The sequence below is a fragment of the Macaca nemestrina genome, chromosome 11 (genome assembly GCF_043159975.1).
Source record: "Macaca nemestrina isolate mMacNem1 chromosome 11, mMacNem.hap1, whole genome shotgun sequence".
Taxonomy (NCBI): Eukaryota; Metazoa; Chordata; class Mammalia; order Primates; family Cercopithecidae; genus Macaca; species Macaca nemestrina.
This window is the reverse complement of record NC_092135.1, coordinates 87,171,567-87,196,622: the sequence shown is the minus strand read 5'-3', so window position 1 is coordinate 87,196,622 and position 25,056 is coordinate 87,171,567. Positions and strand designations below refer to the sequence as shown.

At 36.1% G+C, this 25,056-nt stretch overlaps 1 protein-coding gene across 3 annotated transcripts in view; it reads left to right on the top strand.

Annotated features, from left to right (window-relative positions):
• The window catches only part of LOC105468235 (collagen type V alpha 2 chain), a 274,423-nt gene that overhangs the window by 43,074 nt on the left and 206,293 nt on the right, over positions 1-25,056 (top strand). The window contains exon 2 of one of the 3 annotated variants that reach the window (XM_071073052.1): positions 645-806. The exons of the other annotated variants lie outside the window; for them this stretch is intronic. The gene's annotated coding sequence lies outside the window, so the exon portion shown is untranslated. The remainder of the gene's footprint in view (positions 1-644; positions 807-25,056) is intronic. 3 annotated transcript variants of the gene reach the window in all.

Here is a 25,056-nt window from a genome sequence, read left to right as displayed (position 1 = left end):
ATGTGGTCAGTTAATGTAGCCAAATATCTCCTAGTATCTGTGTCTACTTAATGGGTAGATTTTCTGTGAGCCTCCATCTCTTCTGTCACCATATCAGCTTGTGAGACCAGTTGTCAAGAACAAAGATGTGAAATATTAAAATCTGGGTCTCTCCTTACTCTTTTGTTTTCATGTCAAATTTGTTACTGTAATCAAGAAAGAAAGACATAGATAGGGGATAATTAAATACATGGGTAATCATATTCCCTAAACTTACAAAAGGGATAAGTCTAAAATTTGGCCTAAATTAGGGACAAGTGAATTAAAATTGAGGCTGTCTTGGAAAATTGATGTTATATGGTTACCATAGTGAAGTAGAACAATCATACTGTTACTAAGGTTAAAAATAACCTTGGAAAATTAGGACTTGAATGAATATTACTATAAGACTCTATAAATGGAAAATCTTATAACAGCATACAGTACTCAGTCACATTTTTGTTTTTCACATTTGGAGAAGGAAAGAAATAAGCATTTTTTGCTTGCATAATTGTCTCCTAGTGCACTTTTTTCTTTCACTAGCCACTGTTCTGCCACCAAAAGCATTTCTGGACTAGAGTGTACCAAAGGTACTGAAAGTCACAATTTACCTCTTTCCTACTCAGATTTGATATACTTCTCTGATCTTCCCATCTGCTCTCTTGGGAAGAAGAAGTACAGGATGAAGGATGGAAATGACAGAATATAGATGAGAATATCAGAACTGGAAGTCTTAGAGAACATCTGGTGAAGTTTAACAGCTGAGAAAATGGGTGAAGATTTGGCAGGTAATTTGCCCTGGCTCATTGGCTGTCAGAGCCGAGGTTGACACCTGTTTCTTCTGGGTGCCTGGTAATTTGCCCTGGATCATTGGCTGTCAGAGCTCAGGTTGGCACTCAGTTCTCCTGGCTCCATGTTCTTCTCATTCCACCATGTTGCTGTCTGGCTGTGTGGCTTTTTCTGGGCTGCTGAGGCTCCCTGTCCTTCCTCTTTTAAGTGAAAGAGGAATTAAATTCCATATATGAATGGAAAAAAAGAACCCTTCTAACATTATAAGTCTCCCACACAGACTCAAACACATCATATTCCTTACAATCTTTCATTTTGAGGACAGGACTTAGTTATGAAACTGTATAGTGCATTTTTTCAGCAGTTCTGGGACCAGAGTTATCATGTTAAGCAAAACTAGAACACTTTCACTTTTTACCGAACTAGTTATTATCTCCTGTTCCCAATAAAATGATCAGATGTTTTTAGCTAAGATGTCCATTCAGAAAAGACTGGTCATTTAAAATTATGGGGAAAAAGCAACAATGTAAATAAGTTATTTTGGATATAAAATTAGATATTGTAGGGTAATTGTCAGCTGCAATATTTTAGTTTTTATGGACCAGTGGAAGAAAATATAAGGGAGATGACCACGCTGCCAAAATTTGTAGCATTGTCAATGTAATTATCTGGAATCATACTTTTGCATGGACAGAAATTAACTTCATAACACAAATAATAGATATTAACCCAATAGAACTGATTTTCACACCAAGCATAAATTTATTTCACAACAAAAGGGATTAGGTGTTTTTTTTTTTTTTTTTTTTTTTTGAGACAGAGTCTCTCTTTGCCACCCAGGCTGGAGTGCAGTGGCACGATCTCGGCTCACTGCAAGCTCTGCCTCCAGGGTTCACGCCATTCTCCTGCCTCAGCCTCCTGAGTAGCTGGGACTACAGGTGCCTGCCACCACGCCCAGCTAATTTTTTGTATTTTTAGTAAAGATGGGGTTTCATCGTGTTAGCCAGGATGGTCTCGATCTCCTGAGCTTGTGATCCTCCCGCCTCAGCCTCCCAAAGTGCTGGGCTTACAGGCATGAGCCACCGTGCCCAGCCTAGGTGTATTTTAATAAGAGATAGTATTTTATAGGTAAAAAGGCTTTTCATTGGTTAAAATAAAATACTTCTCCACTTGGAAGTTGTCTTTTACTATATTCTGTGGTAATTATTAATGCATGATAATTACTTTGAGGGCAGGGGTAACAGTTATGTTATTTTTCTTTCTATTCTCAAGATCTGACCACTTCCCTGCATATCATACGTGTTAATAAAATTGTTTAATTGACAATGATTACATTTGTTATTACACCTGTGGTAATAAACATTGCATCTAAGTACGACATAGATATTTTGGCATTTCAAATTCCAATTCAGAAAAGCAAAATCTGTTTTAAAGCCATGTACTAGAATTGCATTTGAGTATATTGAAGCTCAGAGTATGTTTCTCCATTTTTTGAGATATATCTTAAAATATAAAAATTAAATAAATTAGGGAATCCGTGCACCTTGATGTTCACATAATGTTTTTATATTTTAGAACCTAACAAATTGTTTAGGCAGAGAATTGCCATATATAGTAAGAAGAATTTTAACTTTCACAGTGTTCCAAGATTAGAAAATGTTCTATAAGATACATTTTCTATAAGCTGAGAAATCTGAATAAAAATCTAAATATTGGGATGGCAAGCATTGTGGGGCAAATTGGCTCTCATATATTGCTGTACATAAATTAGTCCAACCTTGTGGAAGGCAACTGAGCAATGTCTACTAAAATTGTGAATGTATATAGCCTTTCCTTCTAGGTACTTATATCACAGATAAGTGGATAAATATATGAAATGAGGTCCGCACACATCATTAACTGCAGTTTTGCTTATAATAGGAAACCTTGCAAATAACTTAAATTTCCAACAGTAACGTTAAGATGCATCCAAAAAGGGAATACTATGCAGGTATAAAAATATGAGGAGAGGAGCTGGGTGTGATGGCTCACGCCTGTAATCACAGCACTTTGGGAGGCTGAGGCAGGCGGGTCATGAGGTCAGGAGTTCGAGACCAGCGTGGCCAACATGGTGCAACCCTGTCTCTACTAAAAATCCAAAAAATTAGCTGGGCATGGTGGTGTGCACCTGTAGTCCCAGAATCGCTTGAACCTGGGAGGCGGAGGTCACAATGAGCCGAGATCGTACCACTGCACTCCAGTCTGGGCGACAGAGCGAGACTCCATCTCAAAAAAATAAAATAAAAAATATGAGGACAATCTTTTCTGATTTGCAAAGATCTCCAAATTTTCCTAAATATAAACTTTTGAATTAGCCAACCTTACCCACCCAGTTATAGTCAGCTGTGGACAACTTGCAGCCTGGAGAAGATGAGGAGAACAGATCTCCAAGGTCAGGTGCTTTCCCAAGAGATCAGGAGGAGGAGTGAACAGAGCTCTACATGCCTGGTTTCTCTTTTGAAGTTCACCAATCTGGAAAATCATTTCTCCACATCACAGTGAGAAGAGAAACCTTAGGTAATACTGCTAGTGGCCTTAATTCTACCAGGAAGAGAATAGCACTGCAGAGTGTAAGTGTCCTCCAAGATATACCTCCTCTTTCTGTTTTCCGTCTTGTCCCTCCAATCTGTTTGATGTATTTTCATAGGACTGTGCTCTCAAAACACAGGCTCATTTATTCCATCTCTTTCCATGAGAACCTTCACAAACTTCTTGTTGCCTACGAAAATGAAATTTTACAAAATCCTCTCTACATAGGAAGGCAAGACTAAATCTCAACCCTTGTTGAATCCTCAGTGCGAGGTACTCTGCCTGGAATATAATAGGCACAAGATATAGACACCTGAATGTATAATAAATAACTAACATATAAATACTGAAGGTCATAATCATTCTCTAATCACCTTTGAGGCTCCATCTCCTATGCCAACTCCTGTGTCACGTCCTCTGGCCATTCCACACTATTTGTGAGTTTCTGCACCCACTTTGTACTTTTAAGGTATGATGCTTTAGAGAGTAGAAGATTCTTCATCTCTTTTCTATCATAGTCTTACTCATCTTTCAAGGTGCTCATGTGCTAGTTCCTTTATGAAACATTATCTTAATCCCTTCATCAAGATGAATAGTTCTTTCCATTTTAATCTTACAACATGTTTATAATTCACTTTAGTTCTTACATTATTCCGTTTTAGGTTATAGTTAGATATTTTAATATCTATTTTACCCATTAGATTATAAGCTCCTTGAGGGGGCTTATATTTATTATATATAATGTCTAGAATTAGAACCAACCTATAGTAAAGTTAATTAATGTTTATCAAATTGAATCATGCTCACATTTTAAAAAGTGTTTATTTAGATAACAGTCTTTTGATGCACAAATGATTATTTTATCATGACCAATATAAGTGTAGTCTGTTTTGTGAGAATATTGACATTTTTCAAACAGTTGTCCAAATTTTAGTAGGTTTCAGCAAAAGAATTCCAACATCAAAGAGATTTTGGGTATTGAGGTTGGGGAAAAGAAGGTTGCCATTTGGATGGAGAAAAGCAGAAGTACAGAAGGCATTAAAATCACCCTATAAATTTTATTGCACATTGGAAAAAATGTTGAATGACTACACAAATGTTACTGTGTTAATAATTAGAGAGTGCAAATTTTTGATTTGCATGAAATTTATATTTGAATTGGACTTTTAATATGTTTGGATTTTAACTGTTTATTTTAAAATTAACTATACATTCTATTAATTAATATTTGGAACTTATTAATTCTGAGAGTCCTGTCAATCAAAAGTCTTTGGATCAGCGGCACATGTTTCTAATACATGGGAAAGAATGTGGATAGCCTGTTTTCTGATTGGTAGAAGTGGGAGTGATACATTGCTTTTGCCCTCTATAAGGCATACCCTTGGGAAGGGGTGTAGGATACAATCTGCAGATGCTTGTTTGTGTGTCTGATGAATAAATATAACAACCACTTGTGGGTAGCAGAACAGAGGTTATAAGATACTGAATGACTATAATGTCTTTGGAATGAAGGAGGTGTGTATTGATGCTTTCAAATGATAGGAGTTTTGTTCCTAGGTTGAGCAAGAAATCTGTAAGGTGGTTTGCTTCCCAAATTGGCCTCTGATTCACAATTTTCCTGGCATGCCTCAACAACATTTGCTTCAGATGCAGTGGAATCCTGTCTTTTGGCTCCTGGTGACAGGCAGAGGCAGCCTGATTCTGGCGTCATGTCAGAGTGAATGTTGTGTGCCACAGGGCCTGGAGTGGCTGCAGTCAGGACAGGCGTGCTGCCAGGGGCCCAGGCAGGGGCACAGCACTAGAGCATAGGAGAAGTGACTGTGGGGTTGCTGTCTGCTCTGCGCATGCTCAGGCAGGTTTCCCTCTTTCCCACTCCTAGACTTGGAAATCTGGATGGCACATGTATTTGGCTGACTGCCCTCCCAAAACATTTTAAAGCCTTACCCAAAATATTTTAGTGGGACAGTGGTGGTGGTTTAGATCACTGGCCATAGCAGGCTTGTGTTTCTAAACTAAGTTAAGCCAACCAATATTTACACCCTTCATAACTGCTGTTTGTGAAACATTCAGATGCCTGCCCACACAGTGAAATGTGATGTGACTCAATCAGGATAAACAGCTATCATCTCTGTTAAATTATAGCACGACGTTTGCTTAAAAGTTAAAATTATGTTAAATTGAGAAAATTTGAGTTTTACTTTTTGGAAAGGTTTTGTAAGAATAATAAAGTGCCCAAGGGCAATCAATGGAGGACCAAATTGTATGAACTCAAGATTACTTAATGAGCACCTTTCAGACTGCTTTCCCACAACAGGTTCCAGGATGATGAAACATTAGAAGTAAGTATTGACTACAAGGAGAATCGGTTTAGGGCAATAAGGTGTTTAAAATCTAGTTGATGGTTTTCCTTTGAATTATTTGTCACTGAGTGTGTGAGTGAGTGAATCATTAAACAGTTATGCTGAGACTTATCTTGTAAGAGACCAATCTAATTAGGTGAAAATCACCAAAAGAATTCTAGCAGGGAAGGGTCTCACAGAGCAATGAAGGGAGATTAGTTATATACATTAAGTCCTCAAATGCAGGATTATGTGTGGCAAGGGTCAAGAATGGTACAAAATCCTGTGAAAGTTCAGAGGGTGAAAAAAACATGTTTGGTGAAGTTTTCAGAGAACTTTGACCAAATTTAGTTGAAATCTAAAATGTGTTAAAGCACTGAGAATTAAAAGATGACTAAATCAAGGACTTGGGATTAGGTTGAATTTTGGCAGATGGAAATCGAACTGAAAGAGATGGCATGAAGAATGATTCAATAAAGGTAAACATGCAATATATGTACAGTATAAGGAATGCTCAAAAAGTTCAAAGACACACAAAGCTGGGAGGAAATGATGCTTCTGACTCTCCACGTTTTACAGCTGATAGCTAATGTTCATAAAGCACTTCCTTAGCCAGCTTGTTGCCAAGAACTCGGTATGGAGTACTGACTTTAATTCTTATAGCATCTCTGGAGGTCAGTGCTATTTATCTCTACATTAAAAATGAATGTAAGAGAGATATGGTAACTTGACAAAAGGCATAAGCTAGTAAGTGGGCAAGATAGGTCTGAGACAAGGGCAATCTCATTCCAGAACCACATAACCATTAAACCATTCTGCCAACCTGTCTCTGACCTTATTGATAATAGCTCTAAAATGTTTCATAGGAATAAGGCCCTTCGTGCCATGAGTTCCACTGCATTATTCATTTAGCTGTCACCATCTCTCATCATTAGCTGCCTCTCATGCCACCAGACATCTCTTCAAATTCATCCTACAACTGTTCCTAGAATTACCTTTCTCCATCTCTCATCTTAGCTGCCTCTCATGCCACCAGACATCTCTTCAAATTCATCCTACAACTGTTCCTAGAATTACCTTTCAATAACACAGGCCTGATCATAACACTTCTTGGTTATAAAGGTGTTCAGTTGTCTTTATGAACAAACTGAGACTTCTTAGTGTGGCATATAATGTCCTTTATAATCTGGCTGGAGTCCAGTTTTCCTTCACAGTCTCATCATCTGCAATTCTTCCTTTCTCAAACTTCTCAAATGTCCCAGCTATACTAAAATATACTTTGATTCCAAAACTAGAGCAGTTCTAGAGTCTTTTTAAAATGTTATTTTTTTACTGTCTTTTGAGAGTTCATGTAGGGGAAAAGTTGAAGTAGTAAGAAATTAAGTCAAAAAATGTTTTGAGCTCAAGAAAATATAAAAGACATTGAATGACAGGTTAGGAGGCTTGGAATTTATTAAGTAGACAATAAAGAACTATTTAAGACTTTCAAACAAGGAAATAAACCATCATGATGGTTCTTTAGAAGGATTAATCTGTTGGAGTGGGCAAAGTCAGATGGCAGAGAGATTCTGTCTGTTTAGTTTACTACGAATCTCAAATGCCATGACCACTGCTAGGGACACAGTAGGTGTTTTATTAATATTTGCTGAATGAATGAATTCTAGTGTACCTGTTGAGTATTAGTGTCTACACAATATCATTTCCTTCCCCATGATCTTGATCTGTTTCTCATTTACACACTGGCCCTATCTCCTTTTCATCCATTTGATCTTTATATTGATTATTAGAGGATAATTTTCTAACTTTATTATTATAATCATTCTAATTCATATTCAACAAATCTTTAAATTTTGTGTAGAGCCATGCCCCCCCATCAATTTGAGGGCTTTTTCTACACTTGCTCACATGTAATCCTCACAAGAACCCAGTGAAATAGTGTCATTACTCCCATTTGGCATGTGACTGATGCCCAGAATTCATACCGTTAAGCAGGGTAGACTTCTGGCTCCAAGTCCTATTCTCTTTACATCACAGAAATTGAAAAATTCACATCATGATTTCTTTTTAGTCTCTGACTAAAACATGGTGATTGATTTGGTCCCACTTTAGCCGCTTTTCCTTAAAATGAAAATATCAAGGGTAAAGGAATGAAGATGGTATGGTAGCTCTATGGGGGAATAGGGTTGTGGGATTATTTCTTTTCTCAGAGAAGTAGAGATGCAAATATATAGTCTTGGGTAAAGAAAGAGATCCTGTGTAGTAGGGTGAGGAGAGTTAAGAATCAAGGTTATTTAAAGAGTATGATAGGGGATGGAATTAAGTGCTGAAGTGGAACGTTCAGTTAGCCTTGGAAAGGAAGAGGGATACTTATCCCCAATGAAGGAAGAAAGTAGAGAAATCAGTAGAGGTCTAAGATAAATTTTCAAGTAAGGGAGGGAAGGAGGTTGCAGAAAATAATATCAGTAGTGTTAGCCACTCTATTGAAGATTCTAGTGACTCCAGATCGTTTGGTCTCAGATACTTGGACAATTGGCCAAGTATTACTCTCTAGAGATGCATAAGAGCCTGGTTAAACTTTGTTTCTTGGCTAAGAGCATGGGTTATGAAATCAAATTGTTTGGGTTTTAATTTTGACTCTTTTATTTACCAAGTTCATGACCTTGGCAAGTTACTAGCCCTTTCGATGTTTTAGCCCTCATCTGTAAAATGGGATAATATAGTAGTAACCTCATGAATTTGTTGTGCAGATTAAATCAGTTCATATATCCAAAGCTCTAGGACCTGTACTCTGTACACAGTAAGCCCTATTTAAGTGGGAGCTGCTGCTGCTATGTGTTTCATTTCCCTAGCAGTTTAAGCATCTTGAATATTGTTCATTCTTATCATATAGTAAATATTTTCATGGGAGATATGGCTTAGCTGTAGACCAGAAGTGAAAAGTGCTATTCTTCCTTCCTCATTTACGACTATACCCATGTACATGGAATAACACACAGATAGGCCGGGCACAGTGGCTCACACCTATAATTCCAGGACTTTGGGAGGCCGAGGCAGGGGGATCACGTGAGGTCACGAGTTTGAGATCAGCTTGGTCAACATGGCAAAAACCTGTCTCTACTAAAAATACAAAAAATTAGCCAGGCATGGTGGTGGGCGCCTGTAATGTCAGCTACTCGGGAGACTGAGGCAGGAGAATCGCTTGAACCCAGGAGGTGGAGGTTGCAGTGAGCCAAGATCACACCACTGCACTCTAGGCTGAGTGACAAGAACAAAACTCCGTCTCAAAACAAACAAACAAACCAACCCCAAAACATAGATAATTACACTGGCCTTAATTCAGCTGACAGTTTGGGATTGAGTGGTGTCTGTGTTATTTGAATTGTTTTATGCTTTAATTAAATAATTAAGCAGGATTACTCAATCAAGATAATCATAGATAAAAGAACCACTTTTAACACCTAAATTTGGAACTCTGGAATAAAACTGCAGTGACCATTTATTGTACTTCAATTATATTCAAATCCCTTAATGACTTCTAAATTATTTTTGAATAAAGAAACTTAAATCCTGAATTACCATAGGAAACTATAACCAATCTATTCCCTATTTATAAATTAGTCAGCTGCTGGAGTTTTGCCATAACATACACAGTAAACTTCACACTTCAAGACCAACTGGAGAGAGAATTTAAGCTTTTCATTAATGATAGGTTCATTGCTTAAAAACTGCTACCTTATTTCAATATGACATGTAGACTATCTCAATTTTGGCTATTTTGGTCTATGCTTGCAATTAATGATAATTGCTGGTATAAAATTTCAATAGCCATCTTAGAGGATTTTAGTGAGAAAAATAATCCTGAGATAATATATGCCTACTCTATATATTACTAATTTCATTTCCTGAAAGTTTATTTTAATAAAACCTTTTTTGGTCTGCCAAAGAGAACTGCAGAATTGGCTACTCTTGTTACAAAATAATTTTGAAAAATTATTGTACAATTTTGAGTTAAGTCAACTATTAATTTTTTCCCAAGTCCTTCGAAATATTATAACAACCTATTTATTGGAATTATCTTTAAATACTTTAAATAGCCTTGTGGATACTTTAAAATTATACTAATGATATGGAAACATACCTTGACCAAGAATGAAATGAACATATGCAAAATGGCCAGATATGTTCAGAAACTTGAATTATTATTCCAACTACAAAATCTTTCAGAAATCATCGGAGAAGAATATTGGGTCATGAATTAGTCTGTTTTCTCAAGTAAGATTAATTTGAAAGCTATAGTGTAAATTCAATGGTAGGGAAAAAAGGATAAAATCACCAGGCTTATTTTTAAAAGCCACATATTACAAAAAGAAGAAAGAATTTGTAGTTTTTCTTCAATATACTATATGTATGAATGGATGCACAGAGTTTTATAGACTCAAACTCCTGATGATGAAATACGGTGTTTACTGAAATATTTTTTCCTTATTAATAAATGTTTCTATGATACACATTTGATAATACTTCTTTGTTTCATTTTAAATTATTTTTCTTTCAAGAAAGTACATGCAAAATAAACTTACTATTTTTACAATAGCTGTTCTCTTACTAATACTCTAATAGTTGCTGCCAAATATTTCTAAAATAGTTTAAAATAAATTTCATTATTCACCATTTGTTTCTTCTCCAATTTTTTAAAACATTTTTTAAAACTTCTCTGAAATGCCAGACTTTGTTGCACAAATATAAATTATGAAATACACAGCTGTATCTAACAAATGAAAACTACTAATTTGTGACACTGAAAAAAGCACATTGCTATTATCAAAGAAACTATAACATTCTGTGGATTCAATACTTACCTTCCCTTTTTATGATATTTTAGAGCTAGTAGGAAGAACTATGTTTTTAAAATGTGTAGCTTAAAGTATTTTGGGTATAAAGTATTTCCATGTGACTTAATAACAATTAATTTTATTCCTAGAAAAATTAGAACATGTATTGACTTTAAAGCTTTTGAATATTCATGAAACATTTCTTAAGAACCTATCATTGTTTAATACATTGAATTGCTTACTGTATTGTGGTAGTTTTAAAACTTGAAATATTTTAGGCTGAGTGCAGTGGCCCATGCCTGTAATCCCAGCTCTTTGGGATGCTGAGATGGTTGGATCACTTGAGGTCAGGAGTTAGAGACCAGCCTGAACAACTTGGTGAAACCTTGTCTCTACTAAAAATACAAAAATTAGCAGGGTATAGTGACTCAGTTCTGTAATCCCAGCTACTGGGGAGGCTGAAGCATGAGAATCACTTGAGTCCAGGAGGTGGAGGTTGCAGCGAGCTGAGATCATGCCATTGCACTCCAACCTGGGCAACACAGCAAGACTCTGTCTCAAAAAAAATAAAATAAAAAGAAAGAAAATTTTTTTAGAACAAGACTTCCTAACCTGGTATGCCTTGTAATCTGTTCCTCAGTGTGACAGTGAGCATGTTTCAAATAAGAGTGCCCCAGGGGCAAATAAATGTGGTCATGTTGGGTTTCTCTGTGTGGAATTTTTCAAACTCTAATATGTGTTGTGAATCTTGAAGGGGAGTTGTGGGTACATGTTTCACAATCCCGTTTAAGCACAGGGCTTCTTTTGGGGAGAAAGGAGGGGGTACACAGCACCTATTAACATAAGCGTGTATTAATGTACATTTAAAAATCTACTCTGTATCCCTACACCTTTAATTTTGTACCTGCCAGCTGCTTGTGCTGTTGGCATCCATCACTTTGCTCCTCACTTTTACACTTCTTGCACCATCTACAGTGTTCTCTTCTTGGCCCATCTGCACAGCAACCACAACTGGTCCATGCCTGTTTTTTCTCTGTTACCTGTGCTTGGGTCTCATCGCCATTCTACCTGTCTCAGATCCAAGGTAATCTCTTTTATCTGACAGAAACATTTCCTCCATCTCAATCTCGCTTTTTTTGTTCTGTGTGGAAGTAGAGGGACAGTTTTTAGTCCTCAGAAGAATTGGTTTGATGTAGCTCTTTAAATTTTAAAATTCGTTAACTTTGGGTAGAAGCAATAGTGTTGTTTCAGGTTACTACACAGGCTTCTCTTTCTCAGAGACCATAGGCAGCTCTCCTCAGTCCAGAAGACTGAGTCTTATGGCTTTAAACACCTCTTCAGACTGTGTCTCCAACCACCAGTTTTCCCCACTAAGAAGATGTTTTGCTGTATCTGGCTCGTTGTGCCAATCTTATTCCCCACTTATGCTGATTTTTTTCTCAAGGGAACCCTGCTCTCTGTATGCCCATTATTTGGCTTCAATTACATTTTGCCACATTCTCACACTGCAGTCTATCACATCTGTATATAACTAAAACCCAAATATGAACAGAGTTCAAATTCTTTTCTATGAGGTTTCTCAGCCTCTTGTAGTCAAGGTATGTAGCTAATTGCTATTGGGATATCACCTATTTCCATTTGCTAAAATTCTCAGCTTCACCTCTAGCATGGTTAGGATGGTTCATCTAATAAATTATTCTGTGAAACAAAGATATCCAACTAGAACTTATGAGTAATTTACTAATGAGTAAACTGTCATAATCTGGATTATATTTCTGGGTGAGAACTGAATTTTTCATATATTGGTGAATGACTAGAAAGTTCCACATTTTGTATTTTTTTCTAGGAAGTTTGAAATATATGTTTTTTCAGAGATAAAATAACGTATTTCTGTTTACAACAACCAAATATGAAATCATGAGTATTTGCAATGGTGCCTAAGTAAAATTGACAATATCAACAAACCTGTGCTTATGGAAGTCTAATTTGTTTTTATCATTAAACTGAGTGCTTTTGTGGATTCCACAATATTAGCTGTGAAATACTTCAACATCACATACCATGAATTTCTCCAGCCATAGGGTTGTACTAAACACAATTTGTAATGGCATCAATAGAAGAAACACGGTTTCAACTCTTACTCTATCCAATGGTAAACAATCTTCTTAGCTAAATGGATTTTAAAAATCTCCCTTGACCATATTGCAGTTAAGAATGTGACAGATCAAAGCATGGCCAAAGGAAGGGGAAAAAGAATAATCAGAGAGAAAGATTATGTCTGTAGAGGAATAAAGAAAAGGCATAGATCTTTGGGACATTATACTTCTGGAGAATGCCAATATTGAAAGACATCATATGATAAAAATTAAGCTTTGAGAAATTTCCTAAAGAATGTCTGAGAATAAAAACTATCCCAGTGGCACATGTGACATTCCAAAAGGTTCATATGGCATTGAATAAAGCTTTTTACACAGAGAAGATTTTGGGGAAACCCAGGAAGAGGAATTCTCCTTTGACTTCCAAAGGAAAAACTCTGGCTAAGGATTGAAACTGTCTTGTTTGCTGGAGAGTAAGACAAAAGTTCATACTGGTTCCCAACGATATATTATTTACTTGTTTAAAACATTTTGAGTATGCCTTAATTAATCTTAGAATAAAACAGATATAGTATGCATACCATAGTTTGAGCTTAATCATCTTAAATAACCCATCACTAAGTTTTGATTTAAAGCACCTTTTCCAGATGCTAGATTTTATCTAACTGTTGCAATGAAGTTTCTGTGTCTGGAGTGGGTAAAACCAAAGAAGTAGCATCTTTTTCTGAAATACTGCTAACTTATGGTTCTATTGTGATCTGTTGAATTATTCAAATAGAAAAAAAAAAGAAAGCATGAACACTGCTCTCAAGAAACCTGGAATTGTTATAAATTATAAGAAACATTATTGTCATGAATCCTGATATGGTTTGGCTGTGTCTCCATCCACATCTCATCTTGAATTTTCATGTGTTGTGGGAGGGACACAGTGGGAGGTAACTGAATCGTGGGGGTGGGTCTTCCCTTGGATGTTCTTGTGATAGTGAATAAGTCTCATGAGATCTGATGGTTTTAAAAGTGTGAGTTTCTCTGCACAAGCTCTCTCTTTGCCTGCTGCCATCTGTGTAAGACATGACTTGCTCCTCCATGCCTTCTGCCATGATTGTGAGGCCTCTCCAGCTACATGGAATTGTAAGTACATTAAATCCTTATAACTTGTGTAAGTAACCCAGTATAAGTAAGCCATACTTACTTCCTAGATACAATGGAGGTACAGGAATTGAGTAAATACAGCCATTCAAAATGGGAGAAATTGGCCAAAACAAAAGGGCTACAGGCCCCACACAAGTCTGAAATCCAAAGGGTGGCTTGCACCCTCTGAAGCCACAACCTGAGCTCTACATTGGCCCCTTTCGCCATGGCTGGAGAAGCTGGGATGCAGGGCATCAAGTCCCTAGGCTACACACAGCATGGGGACCCTGGGCCAGGCTCATGAAACCACTTTCTCCTCCTAGGCCTCCAGGCCTGTGATAGGAGGGGCTGCCACAAAGGTCTCTGTCATGCCCTAGATATATAGTATATTGTATATACTATACATTATAGTATATCATGGTTTTTCTCAGGTATGGCTTTATCGGCAGAGTGAAAACGGACTAATACAGCAAATTGGTACTAGTAGAGTGGTGCGCTGCTGAAAAGATACCCAAAAATGTAGAAGCAACTTTGGAACTGGGTAACAGGCAGACATTGGAACAGTTTGGAGGGCTCAGAAGAAGACAGGAAAATGTGGAAAAGTTTGGAACTCCCTAGAGACTTGTTGAATGACTTTGACCAAAATACCAATAGATATGGACAATGAAACCCAGGCCGAGGTGGTCTCTCATGGAGATGAGGAACCTGTTGGAAACTGGAGCAAAGGTTGGGATATGGTCAATGAAATCCAGGCTGAGGTGGTCTCAGGTGGAGATGAGGAGCTTATTGGGACCTGGAGCAAAGGTGACTCTTGTGTTTTAGCAAAGAGACTGGCAGGATTTTGCCACTGCCCTAGAGATTTGTTGGAACTTTGAACTTGAGAGAGCTGATTTAGGGTATCTGGCAGAAGAAATTTCCAAGCAGCAAAGCATTCAAGAGGTGACTTGGGTGCTGTTAAAGGCATTCAGTTTTAAAAGGGAAACAGAGCATAAAATTTTGGAAAATCTGCAGCCTGACACTGTGATAGAAAAGAAAATCCCATTTTCTGAAGAGAAATTCAAGCCAACTGCAGAAATTTGCATAAGTAATGAGGAGCCGAATGTTAATCCCCAAGACAATGGGGAAAATGTCTCCAGGGCATGACAGTTAGTTTTCTAACACTGCTATAATGAATGACCACAAATCTAGTGGCTTAAAACAGTACAGAGTTATTATCTTACATTTCTAGAGGAAGAAGTCTGAAATGTGTCTTATTTGACTAAAATCAAAGTATAGGCAGGCTGTGTTCCCTCTGGAGGTACTAGGGGACAATCAGTTCCTTGTCTTCTCTAACTTCTAGGTCCTCCTGCATTCCGTCTTGTGTCCCCCTCTTCTGTCTTTAAAGCCAGAAATGTTGCATCTTCAGATTGCACTCTTTGACTATGACTCTTGTTTTCATTACCATGTCCCCTTCCCTCACTGTGTTCTTCCTGCATCCCTCTGCCCCTTATAAGGACTTTTGGAATTACACTTGGCACACTTGGAGAATACAGGATAATCTTCCCATCTCAAGGTTCTTGATCATCTGCAAAGTCCCTTTTGGCATGAAAGGTAACAGGTTCCTGGGAGTAGGTCATGGGCATTTTGTGAGGCCATTATTCTATTATAATTATTAACATTTAAAAAATCTGAAGATAAACATTAAAAATGTAAAGTTCCAGAGTCTCTTAAAAAAATCAGAAGTTCTGTCAACACTCGAGTCTATACTCGCTATGATGATGATCAGCTAGAATTGAATATCTGGTAGTTCCTTTGTAAACACCTTGTTGCCCTTCAGTTGACCAAAGTTCATTTGGGATGACTTTGCTAACTGATATTACCTGCCTAGTCTCTAAAGCATTTGAACTTTTATTTTCTGTGTAAAAAGAATACCTAATTCTATTTTAAACAGAGTATAATAAATATTTTATTTTTCTAAGTAATTATTACCCTTTTTAAAAACTGACCTCTGATTATAATTTGGTTTCTTTGAGTCCCCACCCAAATCTTATCTTGAATTAGAATCCCCATAATCCCCACGTGTCAAGGGAGAAATCAGGTGGAGAGTAGTTGGATCATGTGGGCCATTTCCCCCATGCTGTTTTTGTGATAGTGAGTCTCACAAGATCTGATGGTTTTGTAAGAGGCTGTTTCCCCTTTGCTATGCTCTTCTCCTTCCTGTCACCTGTTGAAGAAGGTGGCTTGCTTCCCCTTTGCCTTCTGCCATTATTGTAAGTTTCCTGAGGCCTCCCCAGCCATGCTGAACTGTGAGTCAGTTAAACCTATTTCCTTTATAAATTACCCAGTCTCAGGCAGTTCTTTACAGCAGTATGAAAATAGACTAATACACTCTCAGGCAGTTCTTTATATAGCAGTATGAAAACAGATTAATATATTTTCTTAGTGATACATACAAATATTCTAGTTCTGTTTAGAATCTTATTTCCTACTGAAAGTTTATCCTTTTGAATTTTGAATTAATGCTTCAGGTTCATGATCCATTTTCAATGTACAGGAAAAATCAGGTCTTTGAGGCTGTAAAATGGAGGCCTAGTTCCTGGTAAGTGATTAATTATCAAGATGGTGATGCTCAGTGGGATCTCTGTGGAGATGTCCCGCTGTCTGCCTCATTTGCATTTTAAAACATCAAGAAAGAAATAAACCAACATACTCATATTTATGACATATTGATCACATTTATATTGGAGCAATGCAAAATTCTCAAACAGAAGAGGAGAAACATAGCTGAAGCTATTTCAGAAAATTAGAATAAATTTTGTTTTATATATATTTATTTTGATGTTGAATGGAAACAATAATAGCTCACAAACATATTATATTCCCAAGACCCATTGACAGTTTCAATTATGATGGAAGTATTTTGTTCTGTGAAAATACTGATGAAGATTAGCTCTGTTTTCCCATCCAATAAAAGCTATAAAATGGTCCCAAAATATAAATGGTGATTTTTAAGTTTATTGAATGCAAAACTGAGCCTTGAGATATTCAGTGTCAAGGAAATCCAAAGTTCATCAAATGTAGAGTTATAATTACTTTGCCACATTTATCGTTGTATTTTGAGTTTCAAAAATTTCTCTGAACAAATGGAAAATTTGTGCCAAATAAGAATTTATATTTGGGTTTATTATTAAAAGTACACATTTATAGTCTGTCATTGCAAGTTTGTTTGGTCTATAGTGGTTGGACATATTGCCAAAATCACTATAATGTCAGCAATTATGCATATTTTAGCTTTTACTACAGTAATGTTCTACTTATATATCATTAAACTCGTTAACTTCTCTGAGGTGCATTTCTTAATTACCCCAGACCAATGTCATTCCTCAGTCCTATGAATTCCTTTGCCACTTATTATGTGTATCATTTCTTATATAATTTAAGAAAATCTTTTTTTAACAGCAATATTGACTACTATATTCATTTGCTTGAGCCCAGCTGTCTTTTTTTGCTGTTACTGTCTTACAAAATTATCATTTCTAAGACCTTATTCTTATCCTCTTTTGTAAACTCTGTCAAATAAGAGATAAAATTGAAAGAACAATAAAAGAATAAAATGGGAAGGGTGGCATAACTTCTAAAAAGATGCTAACAAATAAAGCATATATGGTGGAGGAAATAGTGTTCCTGAAGTAAAAAAATTACAAGTGGAATAGGAAATTATTAAGGTATACATTTAAAAAACCTTTCTCGAACTGAGGTAAACAGTAAACTTCTAGATCAAAAGAGTAAACCAGATTCCAGATAAAAATAGTAATACTCAATTGTGAGTCAGATCCTGGAATTATTTGGCTTCAAGAAAAAAGAAAGACCTTACAACATACAGAGAATCCTTTCTAATCTAAATGTAAGAGGTAATGAAGTATGACATTTAGAAGAATAGGAGAATAAAATCTTTATGATTCCAGAGTAATACATACTGTTTAAACAAGATACACAAATTGCTAACTATAAAGGAAAACATTGCTAACTTAAACTGTATTAAAGTTAAGAACTTATTATTATCATAGGTTACCATTAAAAGAGTGAGTGGGAGTATAGTTGTCATGTATTTGGCACACACACATATATATATACTTGTATATATAAAGGTCTTACATATCCATAAAGAATGCTTGCAAATCAATAAGAAAATGTCAGATAACCCAGTGGAAACATTGGCAAATGACTTGAATAGACACTTCACAATAGGGGATATCTTGGTAGCCCATAGACCTGTGAAAAGGATCTCAAATTTATTTGGTCATCAAGCAAATTGCAAATTAAAACCAAAATGTGATGCCACTCTATACCCATCAGAATGGCTAAAATGACAATGTCAAGTGTTGGAGTGGATGTATAGCAACTAGAACTCTCATTAGTTATTGATAGGAGTTGTAAATCAATATAACCACTTTGGAAAACTGTCAATATTTACTAGTGATGAACATATTCATACCCTATTGCCCAATACTCTGCAATATATATTTCACATATGTTGCCCAACGGGCATGTGCAAGAATATCCATAGCAACATTGTTTGTAATGGCCCTGTGTCAGATATTGCCAAGACAACTCAGTTTTGATGGTTTATAGAACTCACAGGACTCAGCACAACTAGGGTCATGCTCATGGTTATGATTCATTACAGTGAAAGGATACAAAATAAAATCAGGACAAGGAAAAGACTCATGGGGCAAAATCCAGAGGAAACATGGTGCAAGTTCTCAGAGTCTTCTCCCAATTAATCACACAGGACACACTTAATTCCTAGAGCATCAAGTTGTGATAACACATGTGAAATGCTGTCTATCAGAGAAACCCATTAGAGACTCACTGCTCAGAGTTTTTTTTTTTTTTTTTTTTAATTGGGGGATAGACAAATATGCAGCCTCTGCCTGGACCATAGCAGAATTCCAGACTCCCAGAAGGAAAGCAGGTGTTCAGCATAAACCACATTGTTTCTACAAACCATTTGGGCACAATGAGACACTATTACCAGTAACTCACTCCAAAATCCAAGTTCTCACATGCTAGTCAAGGGCCAACAGTAGATGCAGCCTTGTCTAGGGATAGCATTATGCCCTCCTATGTTAACTCTTTTCTGCATAAGCTCCAAACGAATTAATTAGGAGCTAAAAATTCTAACAGCAGTTAAATGGAACAGTGAATAAATAAATTATGGTATGTTCATACAATGGATTACTTTACAGAAAATGAGAATTATATTCCAAAACTCATATGCAACAATATGGCTGAGATATAATGTTGACTAAAAGAAGCAGGATGTAAAAGGATACATATTGCATCTTTATGTTTGTGGGAAGTTTGAAACTAGATGAAATTAAACATCATAATGTTTGAAGTCACCTAGGGAGACTAAGAATCTGAGTGTTGATTACATGTTCACTTTGTGACTATCCTTTGGGTGAAACACGATTTTTGCTCTTTTCAATATTATGTTCTATAGCAATAAAAAGTTTACTAATAAACATTTCTTAACATGAAAAAATAATAAAGACTCTTGCATATATTTAGGCAGAAGGAACAGATGATTTAGTAAGAAAGTAAGAGATTTTTCTGATAGTTCTCTCTATGTCATTAAAACAATTAAAAATATGTGCTATTTAGAGAATGTTTATGCCAGAAACTCTACTGAGTCATAGTATGTAACCCTGACCTCTCCAGTATAGCAGACACTGGACTCATGTGGCTACTGAGGACATGAAATGTGACAGTCCAAATTGATATATGTGACATGCAAATGCTATAACTGCATGGTATAGCTCTATGGTATAAGTATAAAATATACACTATATGTAGAATTCTCAGTATAATAAAGAATGTAATATCTCAACAATGTTTTACATGTTGAAATGATGTGTATTATTGAACCTATTGGGTTAAGTATAATTAGTATTTTTATTTAAATGATAAATATTTAAATTAATTTTACCTTTTTAATGTGACTGCTAGAAAAATTAAAACTATAAATATGGTTTGCACTATACTTTTATTAGCACTAATATAGATCATGCTATTAATTCCTTACATTAAACCTGGAAAGTAAGGAGTAGTCTCATTTTACAGATAAGAACAATGAGATTTAGGAAACGAAGTAAAAGTATGCATTATCTAATTTGCAAAGGTTTCATAGCAAGTAATTAGCAGAGCTAAAATCAGATGTTTACATGATTCTAGGTCCTGTGCTTTTCACCTCCTGCTATACTCTCAGAAGACCAGGGTGCCTCATCTACGGAATTTTCAGAGGAGAATGGGTTTAATCCAAGTATTATTTATCTAACCAGGCTGAAACCTTTATGTAAAGTCAACAAGAAAATATTTTTATGTATCCAACGACTCAGGAAAATATACTGCTTATGTAGCTACCCTACCAAAATCTTCATTTAAATATGCAATTCAGCCAATATATAGAAAAACTAAAATATTCTTGAATGGGAAATTCATGGTGTGAAAAAGCTGATGGTGGGCTTTGAGTTTATGTAAACATAAAAATGAGTCTATTAAAAGGGAAATATAATTCCTTAAAATTCTTGAGTAAAATAATACAATAATAATGATTTCAAAATTACAGAATATAAAAACAAAAACTAGGGTGTGTGTAGTGGAATGGGACTAGGCCGAGGATGTATAGTTTGCAGTTTACTTAGGAGGAAGTTAATAGATGCTATTTCTTTCTTGAACTTGATAAACTGACAACTGTATGCTTAATCAATGCTATAAAAGATACAAACATAAACACTAGTGGAACTAAAAAGAGAACACATAATTTACAACATACTGAAAGTAGGTATCGGAGGTAACATAGACCATCAAATAAAAGAGAGAAAACAAAGAAAATAGCTAAGAAGCAAAAATAAAACCGAATCTTTAAAATAAGATAACTGAAAGAGCAAATGCAGATGCTTCTTGACTCACAGTGGGGTTATGTGGTGATGAACCCATTGCCAGTGGAAAATATTGTAAGTCAAAAATTGACATTTTGTAGACCTGATGGCACCCTAAACACAATATCCAAAAAATTCTGGCAACACAGCACACTGTATGGGTTGTTTACCTTCGTGATTCCATGGCTGACTGGGAGCTGTGACTCACTGATGCTGCCCAGCATAGTGACAGTATCATACCACGTATCACTATCCTGGGAAAAAAATCAAAATTTAAAATTTGAGGTACAGTTTTTACTGATGGCATATCACTTTTGCATCATTATAAAGTTGAGAAAACTTAAGTTGAACAGTTGTAAGTCAGGACCATCTATACACTTCTTCCAACAATAAAACAATGGAATAAACTCCATTAAAGAAAATATTGAGTTGAAAGAAAAATATTCTGTTTAAATTTTTTTTTTGAATACCAGGGTAAAGCTGTAGTAACAAAGTTGTATTTAACGATCCTATAGTATCTAATTCCATTTGCTTTTCTGGTGACTACTTTTAGAGTTCTTTGGGTCTCAATTCTAGTCAACTATTTACAACGTTTATGTTTATTGGCAAGCAGCTACAGGAAGTAGAAATGTTAATGTCTCATTTTTAATTGTCATTGTTTACCTCAACTTATGGCTACATGTAGCTTTGATTTAGGAAGCAATAATAACTTTATTCTTTAATGGAAGCATTTAAAACTCTGTTTATCTTTCCTGGATCTCAGCCTCCAATTACCTAGAAACAAAATGAAAGCAGTGAGAGAAAAGACACAGACGCCAACAGGAAAACAATGATTTGTACCCTCAGTATAATGACCATATGTATTGATGGTGCTGAGACTATTATTACTATGTGCTTGCTTTTGATGGAAGTTTTCTTGCTCTATTTTGATAAAACTCTGAAATAGAAAACTAAATATACTACAAATCCAGCTGTTTATTCTCTTAAATTTTATTCTTGTATCAGTGATTCTGGGCCATAGCAGCTTTGAAGGCTAAACTAGGTCTCAATATTAGTCACTCAACAGAAAGCATTTTTCTCAGGGGTGATTCCACACCCTTTAATTTCTCATAAGCGTAAGAATTTTATTTCTGGTAGTTCTCGAGGCTGGGAAGTTTAAGATCAAGGAACTTGAAGATGAGCTCTCTGGTGAGGCTCTGCTTCCTGGTTCATAGATGGCCATCTTCTTGCTGTATCTTTACATAGGAGAAAGGGCAAGGGAAGTCTTTGGCTTCTCTTTTATAGGGGGACTAATCCCATTCACAAGGCTTCCTCCTCATCACCCAATCACTTCCCAAAGGAAACACCTCCAAATATAATTGCATTCAAAATTAGATTTCACTGTGAATTTGCAGGGGACATAAACATTCAGTCTATAGCAGCAATGAACGATATATTGTCCTGGAGAAACATGTTCGAGAGAAATCTTTTCCCTGAAACCCACTCCTCTGTAGTCTGCCTCAACCAGCTCATTGCCTGGCCTATTGTAGGAACTCAGTATATTATTTTATTTTACAAAAATGGACTTTTATATCATACAGTGTTTTATAACCTATCTTTCTCACTTGTAAAATAATTATGTAATAAATAGCTTCCTATGTGTTGTGATTATAGATACTACTACCCGATGTGAGGTGTGGAAGAAATGTCCTATTACTTTAATTTCACAATTACAGAAAAAAAAATATGAGTCTGAGTCCCTTACCTGAGTCCCTGGCAAATTAGAACCTCATAATTTTAAATGCAGGTGCTTGTCTATGTCTCTAGTTTGCACAAAAATTCAGGAGGTTTATGAAGTGCCCAGAAAATGGAATGAGAGTGTCTGAGTCACCATGGTCAATGAGGACTTTCCCCTTATCCAAACCCGTGGAGTTACTTAAAGGCAAGTGGCTCTTCTGTTTCTATGCTCAGGCCCAGAAGGGTCTCTGTGTGAGGCTCCAGTCTCTCCTCTTCCACCAAGGAACCATTCTCCTAAACCATTCTCCTAAACCATTCTCTGTTCTGGGGCAGAACAGAGACCTTTCTTCCTTTCTAGTCATGTGGAATGTGTTTACTCTCTTGCTGTGTCACCCTCTGAATTCCTCCAACAAACTCCTCTCCACCTGAGCTTTCCCAGCAAGATCTGAGAAAGGCCTCCACTTCCTTCTCCTGATAGCAAAATCTCCTCAATGAAGAAAGACTGTCTTGTTGGAACAGGGAATGGAAAAATAGAAGATAACACAAAAATGTATCTTTTTCTCTTTTTATTCTTCTTTAATTATAAGAAACATACACACAAATGCTTTAATAGCTTCTACACATTCATTAAATATTTTATCTCTATCATCTCTGTCTATATATATCTACATATGTCCTTTTTTCTTAAGTTACCAGATGATCATAAGTTATCAGACAAAAAAGATACTCAAGTTGGGGGGTCAGGCTTGTTCTGTATGAACATAATAGGTATCCACATGAATCAGTATGTAGTTGCCTTAAATGCAGCTTTGTGGATATTTTTCCCCAGTGTAAAACATTTTTAGAGAAAGGATCAAAGGCACGGGGTGTGAATGAGAGTCCCAGATTTTCCTGAGGTCAACTTTCAGAAGGGGCTCACCTTTCTCTTTCTTTATTCTTTTATTTTCCTGCTATCCCTGGTAAAGTTAAAGTTCTTCTCTTCATGTGTTTATTTTTTCTTGTGGCAAAAAAAATATAACTTGAGATCTGCCCTCTTAAAATTTTAAGTGTATTGTTTACTGTAAGCACATTGTTATACAATAGCTTTCTAATAAGTTTTTCATCTTGCATGACTGAAACTTTATATGACTGAAAAGAAACTCCTCATTTTCCCATCCTCCTAGCTCCCAGCAACCACCATTGTACTTTCTGCTAAGTGAGTTTGACTATTTCAGATACCTCATATAAGTAGAATCCTGAAGTATTTTTCCTCTCTGACTTATTTCACTTAGCATAATGTCTCACTTAGCATAATGTCTCCAAGATTCATCCATGTTGTAGCATATGCCAGGATTTTCTAAGTGGCTGAATAATACTCTATTGTATGTATACACTTACATATTTTTTTGATCCATTCGTTAGGTTATTTTCACCTTTTGGTTATTGTGAAAAATGCTGCGATGAATATGGGAGTACAGATATCTCTTCAATGTCCTGATTTCATTGTTTTGGATAAATATCCAGAAGTGAAATGACTGGATCATATGGTAGCTCTATTTCTAATTTTTAACGAATCTTTATACTGTTTTAAATTGTGGTTGCACTATTTTACATTTCTACCAACAGTGCATAAGCATTCCAATTTGTCTACACCTTTCCTAACACTAGTTATTTTTGGTTATTTTTAAAAAACATAATGGTCATCTTAGCAGGTATGAGGTGGTATTTCATTTTTGCTTTGATTTGCATTTATCTGATAGTGATGAGTATTTTTACATGTAATTAGTAATGAGTATTTTTACATGTACCTGTTAGCCGCTTTTAAGTTTTCTTAGAATAAATATCAATTTAAGTCATTTGCCCATTTTAAATTGGGTTATTTATTTTCTTGCTGTTGAGCTGTAGGAATCCTTTTTGTGTAATCCTTTATATATTTTGGATATGAATATTTTATCAGATATATAGTTTGCAAATAGTGTCTTCCATTTTGTGGACTGCCTTTTGACTCTCTTGTTTCTTTTGCTGGGCAGAAGTTTTTTAGTTTGATGTATTCCGTTTTTTTTTCTTTTTTTTGAGATGGAGTCTTGCTCTGTCGCCCAGGCTGGAGTGCACTGGCGCGATTTCGGCTCACTGCACGTTCTGCCTCCCGGGTTCACGCCATTCTCCTGCCTCAGCCTCCTGAGTAGCTGGGATTACAGGCAACCGCCACCGCGCCTGGCTAATTTTTTGTATTTTTAATAGAGACGGGGTTTCACCGTGTTAGCCAGGATGGTCTCGATTTCCTGACCTCGTGATCCACCTGCCTTGGCCACCCAAAGTGCTGGGATTACAGGCGTGAGCCACCATGCCCAGCCGATGTATTCCCATTTTTAATTTTTGCTTTCATTTCCTGTGTTTTTAGGGTCATATCCATAAAATCATTGCAAAAACCAATGTCATGAAACCTTATCTCTGTGTTTTCGTCTAGGAATTTTATAGTTTCAGGTATTATGTTTAATCCATTTTTCATTGATTTTTGGGTATGGTGTTAGATAAAGGTCCAATTTCATTCCTTTGCATGAGACTATCCAATTTTTTCAGCATAACTTGTTGAACACACTATCCTTATCCTATTGTGTATTCTTGGCACCCTTCTCAAAGATCAGTTGACCATAAATGTCTAATG